General features: G+C 39.6%; 1 protein-coding gene and 1 long non-coding RNA gene across 2 annotated transcripts in view; one reads left to right on the top strand and one right to left on the bottom strand.

Moving 5' to 3' along the window:
• Positions 1-27,848, bottom strand: part of Ralgapa2 (Ral GTPase activating protein catalytic subunit alpha 2) — a 304,413-nt gene that overhangs the window by 43,101 nt on the left and 233,464 nt on the right. The window lies entirely within an intron of this gene.
• On the top strand, positions 852-26,036 carry LOC125353203. The gene is made up of 3 exons (XR_007211288.1): positions 852-1,184; positions 20,196-20,200; positions 26,025-26,036. It is a non-coding gene; the product is annotated as an uncharacterized LOC125353203 (long non-coding RNA).

The following is a 27,848-nucleotide window of genomic DNA, read 5'->3' as shown; positions in this document are numbered from 1 at the left end:
AACCCACGTGTATTTCCTTTCATCCAGAACTGAAAACCTTCTGTCCTACACATGTATTCAAATATATTAAATGAGGTATATATAAGATTAAAAAAACTTTTCTGCCAAAGGATATTTGGATAATTATAACAAATTCACAAGCCATAAAAAATTACCAATACAGTCAGAAAGGCCATAGACAACTGATAAGAAGCATATGGGAAACATATCTATCTGTTCTATCATGTACCAAATAATTGTGTGGACCTTATACAGCACTTTCTCCATCCCCACACCCACCATTACCACTTACTTCTGAGGAAGTAAGGAAGTTGGAAGGAAGATTTTGAAGAAGTTGGGGCACCACTCTGGATGAAAAGTGATATATAATATATTCTCTGTGACCTGACCCTGGCTTTGCTCAACCACATGCTGCAAGGGCTGCTTCCTCAAACTCATTACAAATTTCAAACAAAAGCACAGTAATCAATCCACATACCCATGTAGGCTATTGTCCCTGTGGCCACTAGTCCAACAGCACTTTGTTCTGCCTCGTTCCAAAACACGAAAGATGACCCTGACTTGTAAACAGGGTTTTGAGATATGTTTTAGTGTGATATTAATGGTAAGTAGATTTACCTGGTTTGCTCAATGTCTTTACCATTTTAGGAATGTACAAAAGCATACTAATCAGGAAAAAATAGCAACAAACCAGCACCCACCCCTCCACAACAACAATGGTAGAATCCAGCAACTGTTCTGGAAGAAACTTTTAAGGGTTTGAACTCATGAGCATTTTTTTTCCCCCTCATACTCTCACTCAAGTGCTCTACCACTTTAGCCACGCTTCCATTTTGGCTTTTTCCTTTTTGTTTTTTGCTAGTTAATAAGTCAGAGTTGTCTTCTTGGTCTGGCTTCAAACCTCAGTCCTCAAATCTCAGCCTCTTGAGTAGTTAGGATTTTAGGTATAAGTCACTGCTAACCCAGCTCATCAGCATTTTTGAGAAACTGTGCTAATGACATTGCCAAATTGGGGTACTCTGGTAGTATCAGGCCATGCACATGTGCTTTGAGAGAGATTTTTTTAAAAGTAATTTACTGTTTTGTTATTACAGAGTTGATGAACAGAGGGATTACAAATACGAGTCAGGTAATGAGTCCATTTCCTTTCATACAATGTCTTCTGTTCCCAATCCTTCCCTCTTGTCTCTACCAACAAGTTGTATAGTTCATTTTCATCAATGTCCAGTGAGCTCCACTGCTACACTGTTTCACCCTTTTTCCCTCCAGTTCTGTGCCCTCTCCTTCACCTTCCCAAAGATATACACATGAATACACCATAAACAAGGTAAATACAGAATCATCAAAAACTGAAAAAAAAGTCTTGTTTCCATATCGTGGAGTTCGTTTCAATATGTATATTATTGGATCTAAATATGAAGAGGCACTTAGATATATTGTGCCTTTGAGTTTTTTCCCAAGAGTATCCTCTTTTGGTAAGAGATATTTTTTTTTTCAAATGACTAAATTACATAGTGCATTTTCAGAGCAAAAAATCTCTCTCCTGCCTGGGCACCTCTCACTCCAACTAATGGAAGCTGTGTTCAGTAAACTTTTATATTTCCCTTAACTATATGTTGTTTATAAAAACTAAAGTGACAACAACCTTGGGTTGCTAATGGATGTCTGTTTCTAGTTAGTAAGATTGTATTGTTAAAAGTGAGTTTCAGGGACTGGGAATATGGCCTAGTGGCAAGAGTGCTTGCCTTGTATATATGAAGCCCTGGGTTGATTCCCCAGCACCACATATACAGAAAATGGCCAAAAGTAGTGGTGCTGTGGCTCAAGTGGTAGAGTGCTAGACTTAAGCAAAAAAAAAAAAAAGAAGAAGAAGAAGAAGAAGAAGCAGCCAGGGACAGTGCTCAGGCCCTGAGTCCAAGGCCCAGGACTGGCCAAAAAAAAAAAAAAAAAAAGATTGATAATCTGCCACCATATGCTGAAACTCACTTTTTTTTTTACCCCCCCCCCCCCCCCCGCCAGTCCTGGGGCTTGGACTCAGGGCCTGAGCACTGTCCCTGGCTTCCTTTTTGCTCAAGGCTAGCACTCTGCCACTTGAGCCACAGCGCCACTTCTGGCCATTTTCTGTATATGTGGTGCTGGGGAATCGAACCCAGGGCCTCATGTATACGAGGCAAGCTCTCTTGCCACTAGGCCATATCCCCAGCCCCAATCTTCTTTTTTTTTTTTTTTTTGAAGCATCACAATTCTTACAGTTAAAGAAGTGTGTGTGTGTGTGTGTGTGTGTGTGTGTGTGTGTGTGTGTGTGTGTGTGTGATGAAGTTATACTGGGGTTTGAACTCAGGGCCTTATTATACTTGCTAGTATGGTTCATTACTACTTGAGCAAACCTCCAGCCTTACTTTGCTTTAGTTATTTTTCAGATATGGTCATGCATTTTTGTTGGGACCAGCATTAGACTGTGTTCCTCCTACCTTTGGACTTGAGTAGCTATAAAGGTGATCTACTATGCTAGCTTACTGAATGAGATGGGACCATCTAACTTTTGTGCTACCCTCAAACTAAGATCCTCTGATCTTCACCTTCCAACTAGCTGGGATTACAGGTGTGAGCCATGATGCCTGCAAACTAGGTTTTGAAAGTAAGATGAGGGAAAGGAGAACAAAATAAGAGCAAAACAAAGGGAAGAGGAGGAAGAAAGAAGAGCAGGAAAATGAAGGGAGAAGAGGAAAAGGAGTAGGAAGAGGAGGAAAAGAAGAGAGATATAAAGAAATAACAAAATGGAAATACTAATTACTTTTGTTTGATCAGTATACATTGCACATAAAGACTGAAATATTCCAGTGCATCCTATAATTATGTACAGCTGTCTTATATTAAAGTAAAATAAAAACAAAAGAGGAGAGAAGACTCTGGAAAGTCAGTGCTTTACCACCCAAGAGGAAGTGTAGTGAAGTATTCTGCACTGCCCTTGGTGATACAAATGTGGCCTGCTCGGGTCTACAACAGGCCAAACATTCCATTAGACCTGATGATTTTAGGAGTGTCAGAAGCTCTGCTGGGATGGGAATGGTAAACTATCTGAATGACTGGCTAGAGCCACACATATAGGAAACGTGCAAAGGCCAATTTCTGCTCTGAAAGTGCCTGATTGCCACATTTTGGCTTGAAATCTCATTTGTCATCACTCAGGAATAGAATTTAATATTTATATAAAATTGAACATAAACCAAAGATAACTGTACCCAAAGATAATTTTATATTTTTATGGCAGTAAAATAAAGGTTTTTGAATTTATTTTTTTCCAGAGGTGGTGAATGAAGGGGGCTATCCATTGTCCAGCACCATAAAGTGATAGCTATCTAAGCTGGAGAATTTGCTAGCCTGGCAGGCAGTTCATAAGTATCCTAGGTAAAGATGAATTTCACTCACTTGTTAATTGATGTTAAAGCTCTTTTCACAATAGCAGAATAGAAGGCACTGGATAGAACAGAGCAATAATAGCATTCATTGGGCAGAGTGCCCAGAGAAACCAGCTGAAATACAAGGCTAACGGCTAATGGTCTCAAAGAGGAACCAAGACGTTCAAGATGTAGCAACCTGTAGCAGCAGGGTCTCCAGAGTGGCCTTGAAAAGGCAGCCCTGGGCCTAGCAGGTATCCTGTACCAAGACAGTTACCCTTTCTTACAGTACTTCATGCAGACAAAAATGGAGCTAGTGTTCATTATATACTACATGGTTTTGAAGTTCAGAACACTAGAGCAAACCATATGAAAATGTCTTTTTTGTCTTAAAACAAATACTAGCAATTTTATTTCATGTACTTCAACCCAGTATGTGAAACAAAGTGTGGAGCTCATCTTGTAATTTGTCTCTAATTTGTTGTCATGATAATTTTTTTTTTAATGGAACCTTTGAGGGCATAGGCTATGGCCCTCTTTAGCTTTCCAGACTAGGCCTCATCAACAGAGCCTGATGATTTCTGCCTTGTAGCCATGAAGTTTCCAAGAATGAGCCTCATCCCTCATTATATTCTGTTCTACAATGTCAGAGAAGAAAGACATGGTGTAATCCTCCCTGGCTCAGATTCTAATTACTCTTCTAAATCTTCATTTTCTTCTACATTTATGTACATGTTAACAGTTTGTTTTTTTCAAATTTATTAGCTTTACAATGAACAAAACAATGGAAAATACCTCTCAGCTGAGTGCTGGTGGCTCACTCCTGTAATCCTAGCTACTCAGAAGGCTGAGATCTGAGGACTGCAGTTCAAAGTCTACCTGGGCAGGGAGTCTGCAAGATTCTTTTTTTTTTTTTTTTGCCAGTCCTGGGCCTTTAACTCCGGGCCTGAGTACTGTCCCTGGCTTCTTTTTGCTCAAGGCTAGCACTCTGCCACTTGTGCCACAGCGCCCCTTTTGGCCATTTTCTATATATGTGGCACTAGGGAATCGAACCCAGGGCTTCATGTATACGAGGGAAGCACTCTTGCCACTAGGCCATATTCCCAGCCCCGAGTCTGCAAGATTCTTATCTCCAGTTAACTACTAAAAAAGCTGGAAGTGGAGCTGAGACTCAAGTTGTATAGTGTTAGCCTTGAGTAAAAAGTTTAGGGACCATGCTCAGGCCCTGACTTCAAGCCCCAGGACTGGTACCACCACCACTACCACCATCACCAACAAACCCTCCATTTTGTTGGGGCTGGAATATTTAGGCTTTAAAATTTTTTTCATTATATGAGTAAGACTTGGCATTTCATTGAAGAGTGTTGGCAATGATATGGATGTAAGATATCTTATCATAATGCGGAACAGAAATAAATTCTAGGACTTGAGAACATTTAACAGTATAGACTAGATCTCAATACTAAATAGTCCTTAGGAGAGGACCATGAAACATATGTAAAGTTTTTTTTCTTTATTGTCAAAGTGTGATACAGAGGGGTTACAGATTCATATGAAAGGCAGTGAGTACATTTCTTATTCTACTTGTTACCTCCTCCCTCATTCCCCCCCCGTTCCCCTATCCCCCTAAAAGTTGTGCAGTTAGTTTACACCAAATCATTTTGTAAGTGTTGCTTTTTGGATGGTATGTCTTTTTGATTTTTGTCTCTCAATTTTGGTATTTCCTCTCCCTTCCCCAGTTCTAATACCCATACAAACAGTATTGAAAAAAATTAGGAATATGTACTTGGTCTTAAGTGTGTGACAGGTGCCTAAGAAAATGAACATGGCTTGTTGAATAGCTACCATTTGCCATAGAAAATTAAATTTATCCATCTGTGACCTGAAACAAATAAAACACCTTTAACTACAGATTCAAGTTTTCAACACACTGAAAATTTAAATAGATGCTAAGTTAAGAAGATACTTTACTGAAGTCTTATCATTTTCTAAAACAGAAAATTCCATTAGTACTATATTATTTTAGTAGAATCTAGGCAACAAAGTTTCTTAGGCAATTCTCTAACCCAGAGACATTGAAAAATAGCATTTTGCTATTCCACTATTCCTATAATTTCAGAAAGATAAAAATGAAAATAGCAATTAAATGTGGGTTTTTTTTTGGCATGAAAAGAAAATACATTTTATAAGTGGCTCTTCATTCCTATCTAAGAGAAAAATGATAAAAATTTGTCATTAATCTGCTACTCAGAAAGTGATCTAATTTTATGAATACATATTGAAGGAAAAAGTAAATCTGCCAACAAGAGAAGGCATAACAGAAGTTCATTGAGTCCACAATTAGCACCTACTATGGAGGGCTTTCTAGAATCTCAACACGAAAACCTGGAATGCAAGTCTCATTCAACAACCTGAGAAGAGGAAAGCTTTTTACAGGCAAAGAGCAAATTAAGAAGTTCATTAATTAAACAGTGCTGGTGGAGCAGATGGATGCTACCTACGCTCCAATGGCGCTAAATTGGGACAGAGGTTTGCAGTCCTTAATGAGGCTCCATAAAATGAATGATTACATAGTGATCACAAGTAAACAAACCTGCCAGAAGAACTAGACTATAGGCAACAAGTCCTGCAACATGGTAACAAGAAGATCTAACCAGGGGAAAGTATCTAATCTTCCTGCCTTTGAGGTCATTCAATCCCAGACCATCCCTAGGGCGGGGAAACCTTTACAATTCTACAAAGAATTAAGCATGAAATGACAGTGGGGAAATAATATAAAAATGTCTGGCCATGGAAATGAACAGAACGGAAAAGTTTTTGCCACATAAAGTGTATTATTGAGAATGAGACACTCAGGTTTCTTTTATCTTCACAGAAAAACAGATGCAAAATGTCAGGTGCCTGGGCCTTTTAAAGTAAAAGGCTTAGTTAGTAAAAGCAGCTTTCCAGAAGATGTGGGAATTAATAAAATTGTTTTATATTTTTTATTTATCACCAATTAATTCTTTACTTTTCAACTATGCAACCCTTACCTTTTTAAGGGGGTGGGGAATACAGGGGGCCCTAAAATTAGCTTGTGCTGGTCATGAACTGTATAGAACTCCAAAGATATCTATTGGCAGGAGAAAATTACTTCTTTAGTAATTACTTCTTTACTCTTATGTTTTCCAGCTAAGATGTGGTATAATTTCATCAACAGGAAATTTTGGAATAGCAACAACAGTGAGGGCACATGTGGTAGCTACCTATTGTGTGGCCCAGCTTCGGAAGTCAGCAGTAGTTAGTAGAGATTTCCTGTCTGTTATCTTGGTCACTACTATTGCTGTTATGGTTTAAGATACTCTTAGTTTGATTCTCATTTCTTTCACTTCAGTTTCCTTTCTTATTATATGAGGCCTTTCTGTAAGCACTTTCAAATGTATTTTAGAAAAAGGTAGAATATTGCAAAAAAAAAACCTAAATATACACAAATGTCTAATTTTCAAACTCCAGAAACTTTACCATAATATAACTAAATCTTGATTTCTTTGTCAGTGTCACTATGTATTATCAACTAGGTGCTTATTTTGGGCTAGATTCTAGAGAAATATGTCATTGAGAATATGCTTAGTGCTTTTTGTTTTTTTAAAGCTGGTATTGGGGCTTGAACACAGAACCTAGGGACTGTCCTTTAGCTTTTTCAATCAAGGCTAGTGCGCTACCACTTGAGCGACAACTTCACTTCCAGCATTTCTGTGGTTAAACTGGAGATAAGTCGCATGGACTTTCCTGCTCAGGCTGGTTTTGAACCATGATCCTCAGATCTTAGGCTCCTGAGTAGATTACAGGTGTGAGCCACTAGTGCTCTTGCTTAGTCACAGCTGAATGTATTTAGATACAAGGCATGTATAAACAGTAGCAAAATGGGAATGCTTTTCATGAAATTTATTATGGTTTTGATCTTAATCTTTAGTTATAAAATTATAGTTTCAAGGCTAGGAGCCTGTTGGAAACAATGATAGGTCATGCTAAAATCAAATGAAATTTCTATGTCATTTTGGTGGTTTCGCATACTTTTGTCAAAAGAGATATGACAAGTGAGGATCAGCAGAAAGCCTTCAAGTTGGTTGGCCTGTATGATACAGGTTGTGGTGGGTCCATTGGCTGATGGGACAGTAATTAGTTCATCTAGATACTTAACTGGCTCAGGCTCAGCAGAGACTATTTCTTCCCCTCTGTAATTATTTGACCATTCAACTGCATTTTGTCTCAGTTAATGAAAATGAGCAGAAATAGAATAAAATACAAATGCCAGTAGTAGATCATATTCCCCATCCAACAGCAGTGGAAGCAAAATTGGAAATTCTCATGCATACTAAATATGGTACATTTTAAGTGCTTAATGAATTTTTAGGCCCACTAAATACAAACCAGCCAATTTCCAATAGGAAAGGGAGAGAGGATATAGAAAGTGAGGCATATTTAAGCATTTTAAATATTCTTGTTTCCCTTACTGAAAATAGATTGCCAATTATAAGAAGTTCAATGTGGTCAGGAGCCAGTGGATTATCCCTATAATTTGAGCTACTTGGAAGACTGAAATTGTTGGTTAGGAAAACGTTTGTTAGACCACTTCCCAAAGAAAAAGCTGTATGCAGTGGCTCAGATCTGTTATCCTAGCTAGCTACTGGGAAGACTAACATAGGTGGATCTCAGGTTGTGTACAAGTGTGTGCCTAGGCAGGAAGTGAGACACTATTAAAACATAAGGAGTAAAAATTAGGGTCAGAGGTATGGTTCATAGGCAAAAGTACTTCCTTAGTAAGGGTAAGGCACTGAGTTCAAACCTAAATACTACCTCCCCTTTTCCCCTTTAAAAAAGTTAGATGCACTCTTGAATTTGTATCTGTGGATAAGAAAGGAAAAAACATTGGCTTCTAAAATGAAGCCCACATGAAATATTATTAAGTTGTTGTCTATATTTTCCACCCTACCCCTGAAACCTTCTGGGGTTGCAAAAAGTAATCTGTTTTAAAATTCTGTATTATTTACCTTGGTTGAAGTTCCTTTATAAATTCAATCATCAAGTTCTGATTGCAAAAGCTCTTAGACTATGAAACAGTGATTAAGTTCATAATTAAGTTCAACAGTGATTAAGATAATCATTTTATGCTGGCAATTCTTGACTCCGAATGTTTAAATAAAATGTTCAATAAGGGGTTATTTGTAAAATAACAAATATTTTGATCACTAATTCAAAGGGAGGCCTGATTATATAAGTGCAAATAACTAGTGCCTTATTTTAGTATATAAAAATCTGACTAAATTTAGATATTTATTTGCACAAATGACTCAAACCTTAGTAGATACTTTAAAAAAAAGAAGATCCCATGAATTCACTTTATACCTTGAAAATGGCCACTGTAATATAAATTTATAATTAAATTCATGTTGGTAGAATTGGTTATTTCAGTGTACTATTTAGTAGACAAGGTGAGACAATGTAATAGTATTCCTCAAAATGATCAGCCTTCTCTTATCATTTAAAATATTGTAATGTGAAAAGCTTGAAATGTTCCACATCTGAATTGATATGTCACGGACACAGTGCATTCTACAGAACTTTAAAAAAAGATATTTAACTTCAAATAAATACTTTCAGCTGTTCTACTAAAATAGTACCTTCTGGTTAATTTTCTAATAGCTTATAAAAATCAATTTGATTCTTTCAAAGTGATGAAGGAATTAAAAGTTAAAAATTCCCCTGCACTGGAGGGAAAAATGTGAATGGAAATTTAAAATAACCTCAACTCAAGCCAAGCAAGATGTTCTATAGTCTCTTGATAACTGTAACACATTTTATACAGCAACCTAGAAACTATCCTTCTGGCACATAGTGACTCAAGACATTTTAGCCGGAGGGGTTAAAAGTGTGGGTGTGGAAGTCAGCTTTTGTCTGAAAAATCAGCAATGCTACGAGTCATCCTGCATTAGTGGCATAAGAGTTTTGCATCTTGTACAAATCCAGACACCATATGCCATGCGAAGGCCTATTACTTTATTCGGTGCCACCGCTGACAGGCAGCCACGTGGGTATCCCCAGCGGAAGGGCTGTCTCCTCCAGGCTGTGAGGACAGGAACCCAGTGAGCTGAACACATCCGACATTGTACCAAGCAGCAGGAACAGCTGGTAAGCTAGCGAGCGGCAACGGCCAGCGAGGAGCTCCGATGCTAATGAGCCTGGCGACAAAGCTGGCCTTCCAAGGGGCCAGGGCAATGTCGGTGCGTTCCCACAACAGCCTCCAGAGTAGAATCTGCTCATTCATGCCTTTGGTCTCATTAAAAGAGATATGGGTATTTTGTAGTTAATCAAAATCTGCTGTAAATCACAAGTTATAAATCTCCCTAGCAGAGCCAACAAGCTTAAAGAAGTTGCACAGAACCCTAGAGCGTAAGTCCACACAAAGTGCCTGGGTCCTGTGGGAAGAGATTCACTGGGCAATGGGGCACAGCAGAAAGGAGGCCGTGGAGCAGCTGTGACTAGGTTCAGATCTCAGTCACCACTCACATAACTGTGTAGCCTCAGGCAAGTTATTTAACCTCTCTGGGCTTCTACTTCTGACTCTATTTTTCAAATACAATAAAATATAGGACATAATAGATTGTATTAGAAGACACTGAATTGCATTTGCACATATAAAACTCAGTACAGTTTCACCTTCCTCCCAGGATTGCTGTAAGGGCCACAGGATTGAATATACAGGTGCGGAAGGCCTTGGTGTTGGGGACAGAGCAGGTGTTAGTGAAGATAAGTAAACTTATGTCTCTCTAGGGACCAGAGTATAGGGATGAGCTGCTTAAACTCCTGGTGTTATTTTCCTCCCACAACAGAAGGCAGCAGCGTATCTCAAGATCAAGGGGTCTAAATATGGAAGTGGGGGTGGATTGGGGATGTAGAAGTGGCAGCAGGCTCTAGGAGTCCCAGGCAAGATTCCTTAATGATGAGTTGAGTTTGGGCTCCTCGCAGCACCTGGAGTTCCCTGACTTCTAAGTTCCTTAGTAATTCCAGTACTGAAGGCTCTGTTCTGCTGAAAGGCATTCTGTTTTTCTGGATACTCCTACTGTCCCTATAAATCCTGCTCACTTTTCCTTGGAACTGGGTGCCTTAAAACTTGGGGCTGAATTCTCCACCAACCCCCAGGAACCCAGATGCAATGCCCATTGTCTTAAACTGTCTGTTTTCCACCAAGGGTCCCTAGAGGACAAGCCCAATTCCTTCTGTCTGTTCACCCTTGGCCATAGCAAGGATCTGGCAGACAGGAAATGGTCAATGAATGTTTTGTTAAGTGAATGAGAAAACAAAGGAAAAATTTGCTTTTGGACTTGTCATTTTCAGAATTGGTGTCTGGGAGTATGCCTGGGATGATTAGAATTTGTTGGCTACTTCTTTCTTTGTGTGTGTGTAAATATACTCTCCCTGGCTTTTTCTATGTATGTGGTGCTAAGGAACCAAACCCAGGGCTTCATGCATGCTAGGCAAGCACTCTACCACTAGGCCACATTCCCAGCCCATTTGTTAATATTTTTTTCAAACTCTAAGGAAGATGTTTTACTGATCATCTCCCACAGCATGCACACCTTATACTTGTATGTGCTAGGACTTGTATGTATAGGAATAGGAGAGGGAATTGTCTCATACTTGTTTCCTAGGAGTCTTTATGCTAAAGCTAAGCTCAACTGACAGCATCTCCAAAGGTGACATCTCTACTTCGTGAAAAACAGAAAAGGATGCAGAAGCCTGGGGAGCATAGATCAGTGAAAGTGGCATCAAGATGAGATGACCTGCCATGGATCTTTTTTTTAAAAAGGCTGTGGAGATTGGAATAAAAACTCTTTATCAGGAATGTTGGGCTTGGGTTTGAAGAAGTATGATAAGCCTGGTGTGATGGTACATTCCGTAGTCTCAGTGAAGGGAGAGGGGAATTCTGACTGAGCCTAGAAGTTTGAGGGCAGCTTGGGCAACATAACAAGACACTGTCTCAGTGGGTACAAAGGCAGGGAGAGAGTAGAAGGAGAAGTAGAATCTTAAACATTCTAAGGGCCTTCTTGTAAAAAGGGGTAAACTCTCGATAAATTCAGGCATATTTTAAGTTGGAAGACTGGGTTTTCAGAGGAAGGCTAAGTCCTCCCTTCCAGGCAGGCAGCTGCCAAACTCTTGTGAGAAGGCATTAGACTGCAGCTCTATTTGTGACTGTTGTCTGCTGCTTGTAATATAAGCATACAATAGTAGCCAAGGCTGACCTTGGTTTGTAATTGTTGTTTCTTTTGTATTTGTCTTCTTTAGATCCAGCCCTTAACATACTGTATCCTAAATCCTACAGGCAAAATCAGATTACACAAGGAAGTGAGGACTGCAAAGCTAGGAAAGAAATGAAAGGGCCAGCTATGGTAGCACACGCATGGCATCTCAGCTACTATTGAGGTGGAGGTAGGAGGATTATGAATTGAGGCCAGCTCAGCAAAGTTAGAGAGACCTTATCTCAAAACACAAATAGAAACCAAAGGACTGAGGTTGTAGCACAAGTTGAACAGGGCTCGCCAAACAAGTGTGAGGGCTTGGGTTCAAACCCAAGTACTGCAAAAAGAGAAAAATAAGAGGTGTTTCAACTGCCCATCATTCTTTCAGGGGATACTGCTTGTTCAAGCCCAAGTTAAGAAGTGGAGACTCCTGAAGCACTCTAGCAGTCCTGGGAGAGCCAAGTTTTCATTTCTGAGTCTCTTTTGTAGGCACAGCTATTCAAAGACTGGAGTGACAATCAGTGCTGACCCATCTTATTATGTACTATGGTACAGATGTCAGAACAAGAGAGCCCTTGGTCACTGGAATTTGAAAGATTCAAAAGGCAGAAAAGCTTTAATATTCACAAAATTCCTAGGGTAGAAACAATAATCACACAGGATTCAAAAGTATAATGCAATTTTCCAAGACAAAGTGGTGGTCAGAAGCAGCACAAAAAGAGAACTGACATGCATGTGCCTTCAATTCACACATGGACATATGTACATGCATGCACACTGAATACACACACACACACACACACACACACACACACACACACACACACTCGTCTAGGTAGGATCCCTCTCTCTGAATCAAGTTTCAGAGGGATAATAATCCACAGCAGAGATGAGCAGAACTACACATTACAAATGGAATGTGTCCCTAGGAAGGGTGCTATAAATCTGAGCCACAAAGCTGCTGCCTCCACGGTCCATGTAATGCCACCTAAGCGCTCTGCCTCGCATGACTTGCTGCAGGCTGCCGAAGATTAGAGCCATCGATCGCTCCCTGCAGAAGGGTCTTGCTGTGCAAAAGGAAGGTAAGCAGTGGAGACAGACAGCTTGAGTATCGACCTGCTCCAGCGGGGGGCTGTGCTTCCAAATGAGGGTCAGCACTCCTTCACACCACCTATGAGGGTTACTGTAATGTGCATGGGGACACTACAGAGATGGGTGAGCAGGGCCAAATGCTGGAGTTTTGCTGACATTTCCTTCCTGTAAGCTGGTCATAGATCTCCCAGAGAAACCAAGGTGTCTTGTGAAACATCCAGCTTTTTAAAAACACATGGCCTGGAAAAAGCCCTGTTGTACCTCTGGCACTGGCAGTGGTGGTGCCCCGTGTGTTTTTGTCTTCCAATCTACATGTATGATCTAATTCAGGTAAATCAGACCTGTTTTACTTCTTGAACATTTTTTTTTATGCAGACAGTCTGTTATGCACTGCGGTTTCAGATGTGCAATAATTTGTACAATGGTTTATTCCCAAGTATGCCTTAAACAGAATGTGTTTTTTCTATATAGTTCCTTGCCTTAATAAATATGTAATATAAATTTAAGAAAACTTCTGTTTTGTATATTCATAAACTACAAAGTAAAAATTGAACATGTCATGGAGTTTGTATTTTGCATACTCAAGGTAAGAATTAAGTTTAAAATAAACATGTAATATTTTATATGAAACCAAATAACAACAAAACCACATGGAAACAGTAGCCTAGGATGGACAGTCTACATTCACCCAAGGCAGGATTGCCACAGAGAACTGCCAGAGGCCATGTCAAGAAGCTGTCAAAGCAATATGGATACATCTTCAATAATGTCCCTCTAGTATCTGAGAGATTCACCAACACTAGAAGGCAAGCTGTCATTACAGAAGGCAAGAACCATTTCTCCACTGAAAGATGACCTCTAGCCCCATTTAAAGCTGAAAATTTAAAAATTTGTCCCAAATGACCTTCTCCTGGTGGAAAATGCAATGATGCAATTTAAGTGGCTTTCAAAAGATTTTGTGCAAACAAACTCCCATGGGCATAAAAACATAAATTTATCTAAAAATAAAATAAAATTATGAAGTCCATTAAAACTCATGATTCTTGAAAGCTATATAAAATTTAATCAAGGATTAATGAAGGCAGATTGAAGTGGAAAATAAGGAACACAAAATAATCAAGCTAAGAAGAGAAAACCCCCTGTTAATGCATGTTTCTATGGACATAGAAATTTTATTGCTTTTGTGATTAAATTCTTTTGGGTTAAATCATTATTTAAAACAGTTAATAGGGGCTGTGAATATGGCCTATTGGCAACAGTGCTTGCCCCATATACATGAAGCCCTGGGTTTGAATCCTCAGAACCACATATATAGAAAAGGCCAGAAGTGGCGCTGTGGCTCAAGTGCAGAGTGCTATGCTAGCCTTGAGCAAAAAGAAGCCAGGGACAGTACTCAGGCCCTGAGTTCAAGCCTCAGGACTGGCAAACAAACAAACAAACAAACCCAAAAAACAGCTAACAACTTGAAGTACCCATTTTACCCACCTATGTATATTGTAAAGATGTCTTATGGTATAATTGAATACATGACATTAGAGTTTACTTTCTTCTTATCAAAAATTCCTTAAAATGTTTACATTTTAAAATTTCTATCCAACTAACACATGGTGAGTTCTTGTGCTGGATGATGAAACTGAAAGAAGAATAAGATATAGGCTTTGCTTCAAGGAGCTTACCAGGTCACTCTCCAGTGGAATACATCCTAACCAGAGTGGCCAGTGTGGTATCACCTGTCAACGACAGGCTTGGATGCTGATGCCCTTCTCCTTTCCTTCCTAGGCAGGCTGGTACTCTGTCCTCTCTTGGATCTAGGCTGGTTTTGCAACTTGCCTTGGCTAAGTTCTAGTTCATGGAAGATGAAACTGAAAAGCTTTGTCCTTCCAGTGGGTCTCTTGAAGCCTTGAATAGCCAAGAAAGAAGTTACACTGCTGTGAGAAGACCTGAGCTAGCCGCACAGAGAGGCTGTGGGGTGAAGGATGCCTGGCCAGCTCTTAGCTGCTCTAGCTGTGCCTGCATAGATACTAGCCATGAGAGATGCCCGGGGAAGAACCACCTGTGGGACCCAGACAACCCGCAGAATCTGCAAGATCCTCCTTCCTCAATTTCTCCTTTATGAATCTCTGCCAAAAAGTTTGTAGATTTTTATCCTGTAGGTTCGTAGTTTCTAGTATGAGATGGCAATGCTAGACTCCTATTCATATTTGTCTTATTGTCAAATAAGGAAAGTTAAGCTTTTCTGAGATTTACCACATCACATGACATTAGCACTTCATGCTAAGTCATCTCTCAGACTGTCCTATGCTAAGTCATCTCTCAGACTGTCCTATGTCAGGTTTAGTATATCAATCAGCATGGCTGGGAGGGGGAGAAACAGGGAGGAAGGAGTGCTCCTATACCTTTAGAACAATGAGAAATACCAGAATATAATAACAGTCTGATACTGAAAATTTAATTTTTGTGGGGAGTGTGTGTCTGTGTGTGGGGGCTGCTACTGGGGCTTTAACTCAAGGCCTCATGCACTTACTTGGCTTTTACTGCTCGAAGGTGGTTGTCTATCACTTAAGCCACACTGCCATTTCTGGCTTTTTGCTGGTTAACTGGAGATAAGGGTCTTTCAAATTTTATCTCTCAGATTTATCTGCTTGTGCTGGCTTTTAATAGAAATCCTCAGATCTCAGCCTCCAGAGTAGCTATGATTACAGATGTGAGCCACAAGCACTTGGATTGAAATTTAAATTTTTATCATTTTATAAATGCCATCATCTTTGCAATCCATCTACTGTCCTGAGCAGGGCATGGTAATGAAAAATCTGTTATATTACATGAAGATTTGCCCTTTATCTTACAGGAAATTTCTTATAAAAGCTGATGAACATAAAAGATGAACCATTCATGTTTCCTTTTTTTAATTGAAAGACAAATGTTCTAAAGTTGATGACCTTTTTTGTAATGGCAAGTGGATGACTTCATGTACTCATTCAACAAGTGTTTACTGAATTAATATTTACTCTGTGCCAGGTGCTATGGTTGTATCTAGGATTGGTATTCACTTAGAAAACATCAGCACAGTCTATCTCTATCCCAGGCCAGGTCTGATTGATGCCTCTGTCATACCCTTTTACTAAATATCTTTACTATTGTTCTTGGAGGCAAAAGTCAGAAAAAAATCAGACAAAAACCTCTATCCTAACTCAATGAGCACAACACTGAGAAAATTAGTGTTTTATATAGTCAATTAGAGGGTGACAGGACTGTAGAGAAAAATAAAGAACATGGGTAGGCCAGAGGAGGTGTTGGGAAATCTGTGTGCAGTTGTGTGTAAGCTTTGCACAGAGGTGCCAGGGAGAGCTCTGTGGGCTGAGGAATGAGCCAGGAAGCATCTAGGGAGTGGCAACTTAGACGAGGGGGCAGTGGGCCCAAGCTTCCCTGGAGAACTCTATTCTTGACCTTACTAAGCATGAGCAGGGCAGTATCCTACCCAACTCACATGTGACAGATGGGCTCAGGCTGCTGTATAAGGAGACTGGGTGGAGGTTAGGGAGGCGGGGGTGGGGGTAGGGGACAAACTTAGGAGGTTCTGGTAAGCTGTATGCCCTTAGTTGCTCCCTAAAGGAAATATTTTGACAGTGAGTGAGAATGACTGCCATCGGAAAGAAATGTGCCACAGTAAGAAGACCTTGAATAGAAATAATAGAAAATTTTGTCTTCACCATAGGCATTTACTGTTGAGGGTGGCATATATTCTCAGAAAGCTCTCTCATGAACAAAATTTTGTAAGCTATTTTTAACCCACTAAATAATTAGTGTACCTTTTAATCATTTTGTTGATAAAAATGTAACTGTGTAGTTCTGGGGTGTGGTTCAGTGGTAGAATGATTGTCTAACATGTGAGAGGCTCTGGATTCTATCCTCAGCAATATATACACACACACCCACCAATGTGACAACTGACCTGAAAACTGATCTGACATTAAAGAAGATGAAAATCTCCAGCAAAATGTAAACCAGAATCTTTGTGGGCCTGGAGGCTAAAAATGCATACAGATTATGAACTATCACAATACAGTAGGTCAAGACTACAATCTGTATCGGCCTGCTTATTTTCAGCTAAGAAACCAAGAATTAAAATAACCCAGCTTGGAGTCCCTTGAAATCACTAAATCACAAAACTACTAAAGCAAAGTTATAAAAATGATGTGTGTTGCACACACTAAAATACTATTAATACCTTATTTAGAGTGAAACAATTTTGTTATCAAATATAACATACTTCAAATTATTAGTTATTTCATCCTTATCACATCCTTTCAAAATCCTTATTTTTCATTGCACTTTATAATGCCATCATGAATTAGCAAAGTAGAACCTGTATATGTTTTAAAATCAGTCAAAATGTTCATGTCTAAATGGCATGTTTGAAAGTCTTTTTGACTTTGGAGGGAAGATTTAATAAGATTTGGGAGGCAGGCAGTGGATTTGAGGCAGGATCTTGCCTGCTGATGAGAACTATGGCAATCTGATTTCCATTCCTTCCTCTGGGATAAAATGAAGAACAGCAACCTCCAGACCATAATGGCATGCTACGCACCCAGAGCTTGCTCACAAGAGCACTTTGGAACAGGTTACTGATTTATACAATCAGTTGTACTTAATGTATGAATATCCTTTGGTAAAACAAATAACCAAAGTTCATGGAATCATAAAACTTCCAGCCTTATTAATTTATAGATAGCACACAGATGAAGAGACTGATCAGAGACAGTAACTATGTCAGCAATTTGAAAATGCAGCTAGAAACCATTGTTCTCTCTCTTTTTTTCTTATTTATTGTCAAAGTGATGTACAAAGAGGTTACAGTTTCATACGTTAGGCCTTGGGTACATTTCTTGTACTGTTTGTTACCTCCTCCTTCATTTCCCCCTCCCCCTCCCTCTTACCCTCTCCTCCCATGAGTTGTTCAGTTGGTTTACACCAAATGGTTTTGCAAGTATTGCTTTTGGAGTCCTTTGTCTCTCAATTTTGATATTCCCTTTCACTTCCCTAGTTCTAATACCAGTATATACAGTATCCAGTGTACTCAGATGATGAGATACAGTGATAGTGCAGGTACAACCACAGGAAGGGGATACAAGAGGATCGTCAACAATAGAAGCTATGGTTTCACATGGCAGGTTTAAAGTAATTACAACAGTGAAGTAACAATTGTTTCCATAACATGGAGTTCATTTCACTTAGCATCACCTTATGTGTTCATAAGGGCATAGCTATTAGGTTCTTGTGATCCTTTGCTGTGACTAACCTAAACCTGTGCTAATTATTCCCTATGAAGGAGACCATAGAGTCCATATTTTGTTGGGTCTGGCTCACTTCACTTAGTATAATTTTTTCCAAGTCCTTTCATTTCCTTATGAATGGGGCAATGTCATTCTTTCTGATAGAGGCATAAAATTCCATTGTGTATATGTACCACATTTTCCTGATCCATTCGTCTACTGAGGGGCATCTGGGTTGGTTCCATATTTTAGCTGTGACAAATTGTGCTGTGATGAACACTGTTGTGCTGGTGGCTTTAGTGTGTTCTTGTTTGTGGTCTTTTTGGTAGATGCCCAAGAGTGGGGCTGCTGGGTTGTACGGGAGCTCTATGTTTAGCCTTCTGAGGACATCATTCTCCTTAGTAGCCTGTGTCTGGATGGCCTGACATTGGACTACTGTAGGCCTTTCATTTAGCACAGGTTGCCTCCTACCTTGTCTCTTGGTGACAATCCCTGTTTGGATAGGAAGCTCCTTGAGAACAATGTCACTAATCTTTGCACTTTACAGAATATGCCATAGCCACAAAGACATGATTTCCCAGAGTTCCCATGGCACATGGCACCCATAGAGCCTATGACCTGAGATATTCTGGTGGAAGCTGGTGGGGCAGTGCAGCCACTTTTGATTATACAGAATGAGCAAGAAGCCAAGCCCACCTCTACCCTCCCAAATTCACTCATTCATTCCTCAATATTCTTATGGTGAGCACCTTCTGCTAAGTCTATTCCTTCTATTCCTGGCCTTCAGGTGAGGGAGGTACAACAATGAACAAAAACTTTACCCTTTTGACAGAGTAAATTTATAAAGAGGCACTGACATAGAACTCAGTAAAAAAATGTGGTGACTACTCAAGTGCGTGGGTACTATTTTAGAGAACTTTCTCATTCATGAGTGACCTTAAAACAGATATAACAGGTAGGAAGGAGCTATCTATGAAGATAAAGAAGTGGTGAGAGGAAGTGGCAGAATTCTACACTGAGCCTACAGCTCCTGAGATTAGCATGTCTTTGGGTCTTTTTTTTTTTTTTGTGTGTGTGTGTGTGTGTGTGTGTGTGTGTGTGTGTGCTGGTATGGAGTTGAACTGGGAGCCTAGGTGCTATCCGGGAGTTCCTTTGCTCTACCACTTGAGACACAGCTCCACTTCTGGCTTTGGTGGATAATTGGAAAAAAGAGTCTCATGGACTTTCCTGCCTGAGGTGACTTTGAACCATGATCCTCAGATCTCAGCTTCCTGAGTAGCTAGGATTTACAGGCGTGAGCCACCAGTGCTCAGCCTATGGGTCATATTAAGATTACAGATTTACTCATAGGTGAAAATGGGAAGCAATTGGAGGATTTGGCACTCTATGTTCTAATGTCAAGTTTTAGAGGGACAGTTTAGCTGGACTTTTTTGGAGAGAATGGAGTAAAGCAGGTAGGGTGGGAGGAAGCTATGTGCCAGTCTAGGTCATGACAAGGATGGCTGAACCCAATAAGAAGTGAGGGGCAGCAGGGTTCCAGTTATGTTTTATGGATAAACTAAATTTACAGATACTTCATTCCATAAATCTTCACAATAAATCGGAGAGATTATTTTTCCTCACTTTGTAGATAAGGACATAGATAAAAGATACTTGTTCCAAACCAAAGAACTAGTTATTCATTCAAAATTGAAACTTCAAAGTATCTGAGACTGGCTACATCCAATGGAGGTATTACAACAAAAGAATATCTTAAAGATTATCTGGTATCAGATGCCTGTAGGAAAATTACTGTTGCATCAAGGAAGAGAGTATCCTCGAGTCTTCCCTGAGAGAACTCTTGTCAATGAGAATCAAGACTTGATTGCTCACAGAGAGGCTGAAGTATATAGGTCAGGGGTAGAGTACTTGCTTAAGCATAGGCTAGGCCTTGAGTTTGATTCCCCTCAATGAAAAAACTAAAACAATCTTTCCCACAAGGGCCCAGTGCTGTATAACATGAGATGCAAAGAAAGGTTGGATGTTCCTCCAAGTTTATTTCCAAATAAATAAAAGTTTCCTACTTACTGAATCATTAATGACATTTTCAGTTAAATACTGGATCTACATGGAGATTCATTCAGTTCGTATACATATAAAAGTACTAGCTTGCACAGTCCCAGTCAGCTCTGAAACTCCAGAACAGAGCTGGCTGCTCAGTCTAAATCCTGGGGTAAAGTAGTGATTGAGTACAGGAATTTTTAGAGGAAGCTAATATAACAAAAGGAAAGTCCTGAGCTAAACCAACATCAACAATCTCCACTAAAAATGGGGTAGTTTATCTGGAAGGTCTTTCTTATTCAAACTTTCTTCACAAATTAAGTGCATTTGAAAAACCTATACAATATAATGACAGAAATCATCTATTTTTGTCATTCCAACAATTTAAATGTTTTTCCTGATACAGTCTTCTAATATATGTACATGTTATACACACAGAGAATATTGATTGTTTGAGACATAAATTGTATTTTTCTAAACAAATGAATACATATTTCTAATACACTTGGAAGAGGCACATCCGTCAAGGGGTTAAAAATGTTATGAAAATACTCCTTAAATTTGAAGCTAATTTAACATTTTCCCTGATATTCATATTAACATGAGTTTCTTTCCAGTATAAACTGACTTCTACAAACTTCAATTCGTATAATTCTAAAACTGTGTGAAAATACACATCCTGTTTATTTCCTCAGAGCCAAGCTGAACTCTTAGCAGGAAAACGTAATTTGATGACAGTTTCCATCTTCTTCAGGGAGAAAGTTATATGGTTCTTGGTGTGAAAGGTTGAACATAGTGGTAAGTAGCAGCAGCTCTCCCCATCGGCTCTCCACCTCCTTTAAATTCCACTGAGGATGGCAGTTTGGAAGGAGACCCCAAAATCTATTCTGTCCATCTGTTTTATTATTCTTGGAACAACTGTCAAAAGTTGCCCAGGGATCAAGTTGCAAACATACTAATTTGCCTTTGAAAAGTAGGCCCTGGGGGAATTCTGGAACTCTGCTTATAAATTCAGAATCCCATCAACCAGCTAGCCTGCCTCACCCTTTGTGGAGGTATGAGACTTTGCACTTCCAGGCATACATCTGCCTCAAGGCTGGGATGCACTGATGTACTTACATCCCACTTCATAGGCAAATGAAGGGAGAACCACAGGGACTTGGCATCTTAAGGGCTGGCTTACTCCCTGACAAGCAGACTCCTAGTTTTTAGGAGGCAATCCCTTCATTAATTGTGGGTGGATGAAAGACCAAAGCTTTGTACTAAGGAGTTTAAAGGCATGAGCACAACAGAGGGACAGACAATGTGTACTCTTTTATATCTCAGGAAGATAGAAGACTGAAATGAAGCATCAGAAGAAAAAAGCTGAAAAAAGATAAAAACCAGAAGCCACTGAAAATTGTACATTTTGTTTTTGTGATTTGAATGAAACAATTACAAAAGGCTCATTGTAACATATAGAATACCAGATGTGGGTTTGTTGGGGATAAAGAGGAATGTCCGGAGAAAAAGGGCTATGTAAAAATATCATAGCATTTTATGAGCATGATACTCTACTGGAAACTAACACAGATGCTCATTTCTCAAGTTGGCTATGTTCAAGGCACATAAAAAAATGAAACATACACGTTAAAGCACATGTGGATTCCCAGGTCAGTAGCACTCTGGACCCTGAAAATGAGGAGGGGAGGAGGCAGGTACTAGCAGCGATCCTCCCAGTGACCTGCCCTCCCCCAGCCCTGGTCTGAATGGTCTGTATGTAAAGATTTCAAAGCCCAGGACCACAGAAAGATGCCAGAAATACAACACAGAAGGATGTGCCCATTTTAGGCTGATAAGATTCCTAAGTAGTAAACTAGAAAGGATATCACCCTTCCGAGGCTAACATGATGGCATTTGGTTGTATTCATCCACAGATTAAAAAAAACACACAAAACTATTCTGCTTTGATTTAAAAAAATTCCTTGTATTGCAAATTACTCTAGCAGGGAAACCTGCTGGGAGCTAGCTGAGTATGCTAAGGCAGACACAGCACAGAAGGGATCACCAGTTGGACTTGCTTGCTTTGTCCTTCTTTGGCTTTGCACAATCTCTTATTATAATAAGGCATGTATTATCCTTTTTAGAGATTTGAATAACAGAAAGTCTCACTTTCAAAATATGCTTATAATCCCAGAGTCTACTAAACGTTCTGTGGATGCTGTTTATAGCATTCAGTTCCTTTCAAAGTGGGACAGATAATTAGTAAACTGAAATTTGATTAATGTTGGATTAAGAGGTTCTGATGTCTTGCTGCAATGTGTTATTTCAGTCTGTGGGCACTGGAAGAGGCTGTGTAGAAAGCTGTTCCTTCCCGTTTCCAGAATGGGAAGACAAATTTACAATTTATTAAAAAAAGAGAATTCAATCAGTATGTAACAGTGTATAAAGTGGGATTCAGATTTTCTTTCTTTTGTTTTCCTTGTTGTTTTTTATTTGCTTTGTCACTTTAAGCTGAAACCAATGAATTAACAAAGAAAAAGAAAACAGAAATATAGGTGTTCCTCCAAAAATGCCAAGGGTGAGCCTTTTCTGGTTACAATTTAATAATCTGGCATGGATTTTATCAAACAGCCCCCATTCTCACTGAGCTCTAGTACAGAATTTTGAGAATATGAAGAACTTTTCTAAAAACAAAAGACCTGTCTGTCTGGTATCAATAATGAAGTCTATGAAAATGCTTGGTAGATATTTGAGTGAAAATTTTATACTACTTTGTCCTTTTCAATGTTGAGGTTAGGGATATCACTTTTACTTTTATTAGGGCTATTGGCTAGGACTGGTCAGGCTTTAATCTATGCTTGGTGGGCCAAATGAGTCTACATTTCTTCCTTGCCTATGTTTTGAAATTCATAATCTTGTTGTCTACTACTGAAGAGTGTGGAAGAATCAGGAATGATGGCTCCCTTTGAAGCTGTGTCATTCCCAAAGTAACTTATCAAAATGCTAAATAAATATTGTCATTTTTGGAATGACCATTTGCTCTTTCAATATCCAGACATTAGTAAATGTTAAATACCTAGAAATCCTAGCAGTGCTATGAAAAAGGTAAGTAGGGTCAGCAAATATCTTTTTGGATGCTTTTTGACATGGTGACCATTTCTACTTTTCTAACAGCTTCCTAATAGCAAAATGTATTTGGGAACAACAGTGGAATTTGTGTCATCATGACCAAATGATTATGGTGCAAACCCGAGATTCTTCTGGGGCCCAGCAGGCTTCTGGTCCCTATGGAAACGAAACCTCAGATATTGTCCTCCACTCAGCTGGAGAACCAGCGCCAGGAGGCTTTTGTGCTCGGTGAGATTTCTTCTACAACCTTCCCTCAACAGACCCTAGTGCTTCCTCCCAACTCCTTCCTAATTGAGATGCAAATTAATCTCTCTGGCTGATTACACTTCCCTTAAAGCGACTGACAAATGCAGCTGTAACCAGAGTTTGTGGACTTTCCAACAAGTGACTTCAGCTGTCAGTATTTGCATTCAAAGCCTAGGCCAGCCCCTCCAGGTCTCAGAGCTCAGTGAGCTTCCTTTGGGCTGTGTAGGCGTTTTATTTATGAGTATAAAATTTACATACAATTAAGAGTTTAGTAAAGATCTTCTCCCAATCTGTGGACTTTCTATTTATCTTGCTAGCTATGTCTTTTGCCATGCAGAAACTTTTTATGTACTCATTTGTCCAGCCCTTCTTTGATTTGTTGTGTTTCTGGATCTTAGAGAGTTTCCACCTGTGCCAAGGAGGCTTTAGTGTATTCCCTATCCCTTCCTGTAATATTTTCAGGGTATCTGATCTTACATTAAGGTCTGATCCATTTGGAATTGATTCTGGTACAGGGTGATATATAAGAATCTAACTGCTCAGGGACAGCACCCAGGCCCAGAGTTCAAGCCCCATGACTGACAAAACAACAACACAACAACAAAAAACCCCAAACCCCAACTCAACCCAAAACCAAAAAAAAAAAAGAAAAAGAAAGAAATGTTGAACATCTCTGGCCATAAAACAAATGCAAATCAAAGCTACATTGAAATTCTACTTCACCCCAGTTAGAATGGCCATTATCAAGAAAACTAATAATAATAGATGCTGGTGGGAATGTGGTCAAAAGGGAATGCTATTACATGGTTGGTGGAAATGTACACTTGTTCAACCACTCTGGAAAACAGTATGGAGGCTCCTCAAAGTACTAAACATACAGCTCCCATATGACCCATCAACCCCACTCCTGGGCATTTATCCAAATGACTACAAACAAGGCCACACTCAAGCTACCAGAACAACCATGTTCACTGCGGCATTATTAACCATAGATATGGAATCAACCCAGATGTCTTTCAGTAGATGAATGGATCAAGAAAATGTGGTGTATATATACACAGTGAAAGTCTATGCTCTACTACAAAGAATGACATTGCCCTGCTTGTAAGGAAATGGAAAGACTTGGAAAAAATTATGTTAAGCAAAGCAAGCCAGACGCAAAGAAATATAGGCTGCATGGTTTCCCCTCATGTGTAACAACTAGAATATGTCTAGGATATTCTAAACCAAGGAACACAATAGCTCAATGGTTATGTGGATATGACCATATAAAATGATGTTTATTGAAAGGAACTCCAAGAAATGGAAACAAGAGGGTTTTGTGTGTGTGTGTACTATTTGCAGTTACTTATTTTTTTCTTTTATCCCCTTTTGGTTTATTCCCTGTTGTCACTGTTTTTGATTTCTGTACCCTTTGTCTTGTATATAAGTCTATCTGATTAGGGGAAGAGAAGGGAGATCACAGAAATGAACCAATGCAACTGTGATACCCACTAGACATTGTGTTGGAAATGAACTTTACAACTTGGGGGGAAGGGGAGTCAGGGTGGGGGAAGTGGGAAAAATTGAGGGGTAACACTGTTCAAAAAAGAAATGTGCTCATTACCTTAGTTATGTAACTGTAACCCCTCTGTACATCATCCTTACAATAAAATTTTTTAAAAAATTAAGAGTTTAAAAAACCTCAGCAATTTGCTCCTGCTTTGCTAGATTTAGAACACCAGAAATATGGGCTTCTTTGTATACTTCTTTCTGACCCTGAACTAGAGAGTTACTTTTTTCCAAGAAGGCCATAGCTCTGGTGGCAACACTACATTTCCTTTCTTGTAAGTTTTCACTTTAAAAAGATCTGATTTTAATTTCTCCTCAAATCTAATTAAACATACTTAAGAAAACAGGATTACTGAATAGACTAAGAAAATGGGATTACTGAATAGACTTCAAGGTTGTCAAGATTCCTTTAGTTTAAAAATAAAATATAAAGTCAGCATTCTAATGTACAATATTTTCACACTGATGCCCTTCAGTAACTTCTTGGTGTAGTGATGGAAGAGTTATTATTTACTTATTAAAATTTTGAGGTAAAAACCTGGTGCTGGTGGATTCCACCTGTAATCCTAGCTACTCAGGAGGCTGAGCTCTAAGTATTGCTATTTAAAGCAAACCAGGGCAAGAAAATCCATGAGACTCTTATCTTCAATTAACTACCAAAAAACCCAGAAGTAGAACTGTGGCTCAAAGGTTAGAGTACTAGCCTTGAGCAAAAGAAGCTTAGGGACAGTGTAAGGTCCTGAGTTCAAGCCCTAGGACTGGCGCGCGTGCGCGCGCGCACACACACACACACACCTATATTTTAGGTGAATTTTTGAACTTCTTGGGGATTGGACCCTGTTTTAGGCTTGGTTGGGGACTCTCACTGTGAATTATGCCCCCAGACCTTATATAAAGGAATTAAAAGAAAATATCACATACAATCAAAATTTTTGGAAGAAGTTACCTATAATGTGGACAATTTAGGTTTCCAAAACTTGTTTTTGTCTTGTAATTCAGTTTTCCAAAATGAGTTTACCCAATTAATCTGTTTCCAGTTCCCTCCCTCCCTCTGTGCCTTTACACACAAATTCATAAAACACCAGGAGGCACATGTGAGAGGGGTAGCAGTAAAATGAAAACAAGGCCAACTGTGTAACTGGGAGGCAGTGTTGGCTATAGAAACACTGCATTCTAGACAAGAGAGGATTGTCTGTAAAGGAGACAGTCTAGGTGAGATAGCTGTGGGAGGCTGGGAGCACATGCCACAAGAAAGATCTGAAGGCAGCAGTGACCCACAGGAGAATTTAGGGCAAGTGCAGGGAGAGAAGGTGTTCCACTGAAGGTGGAACTAAGAAAATGGCAAGAGAAGAAAGCTGAGGCTCTTCTGGTTATGTCACTAGGCACAGACAGTATCAGCCTGCTTTCCCTACAGATTGTTAGTCACTTTTCTTGAAGGACTGTATCTTCTCTAACAGAGATAAGTCAGTCACTTATCTCTGGAAAATGGCTACAAATTTCCTGTTAAAAATTTCACTGCACCATCTAGTACTTCCTTTAGAATTCATTTCTTGGGTAGTTTTGACTGTATAAGTCTCTGGAAGGAAGAACAGTCTTGTAACCTTTATTTTAATACGTACAGGGTGAAAAGTATTTCCTAACGCCTAATTTCACAGCTGAAGATTTCAGTTTTTCCAATATTAATTTAGAACTTGGTCACTTGTAGGCACCAGGCTGGTAATATGATGCTAACACCTTCAGCTTACACTGGGCTCTCTGCAAGGAGAGCACACACTGTTTCACCTGGCTGGGCTACCAGCTCTTTCAGAGGGAGACTAGTTGGCAGGGTAGCATGGTGATGGCACTGGAACTAGGACCTGACACTAAGGCAGGGACTATAGTGCCAGTGAACATGTGTCCTGTGAAGGGGCTGGGTGTTGCCAGCAGATTGGGAAGCTGAGAAGGGTCAGGTGTTCTGACTCTTATGAAGAAATTAAATATATAGATTTTTAAAGATGTAAAATCTCCCCAACTTTTTCACTGTGGCTGACAATTTTCAGTTTTTTTGTTTTGGTAATGCTGGGAGGACAAGGACAGGTCAAATAAAGCCCATTTGTGGGGTTGAATTCAGTATGCAGGCATCTGGTTTTGTCAGTTTTGAGTTTTGCACATTTGCCTTGACACTGAGCAAAAGCTGCTTCCTGGTTGCTTCTGCCCATTGATCCCAGTGCTGTAGATTGGTCTCCTATCCAAAAATGTCCCAGGCTCCAGAAATAATTCCTTCTTGGTTTTATTAACTCCCACATGCCTGCTGTCCAATAGTCATACTTTCCCTGGATCAGCTCCAGGTTGGTTGAGATCCCTCTTTAAATCTGGCTCCTATTGCAGCACACCACATATGGATGATCTTTGAGGCTGTAGGAACACAGCAATAGGGCTCTAACTGCTGTGAGGGGACCTCATGCTTCTTGTGTTGCAATTCAGAGAATGCTGGTACTTGCTGCTACATACATCCCCTCTTGTCTCTCATCTAAAAAACATGGCTACCAAGCCACAACAACCCTCCTCCTGCACTGCACTTAAATCACCAGTTATCCAAACCTAAGCACATGATGTCACAGTCAACCCTCTTCAATCCCACCATGGTCCTTTGCACACAGAAGTTTCAATTGTTGAGAACACCTTTTTTATGACTTGCCTCAAGTAAGATTAGTTATTCTTCTCATCTTAAAAAAAATAATAGCCTAATAATTATGTCTATACCTATGCAAAGTTACTGATAAATCTGTTGAATGGAATAGAAATGCAAGCTACAACACAGAAATTGCAGCAGAAACACAAAATCCTTAGTGGATTAGCGGTTTGTGAATTAATGCATTCCT

Source organism: Perognathus longimembris, chromosome 6 (assembly GCF_023159225.1).
Source record: "Perognathus longimembris pacificus isolate PPM17 chromosome 6, ASM2315922v1, whole genome shotgun sequence".
NCBI lineage: Eukaryota > Metazoa > Chordata > Mammalia > Rodentia > Heteromyidae > Perognathus > Perognathus longimembris.
Note: the sequence above shows the minus strand (reverse complement) of the source record. Positions and strands in the feature narration are given on the sequence as shown.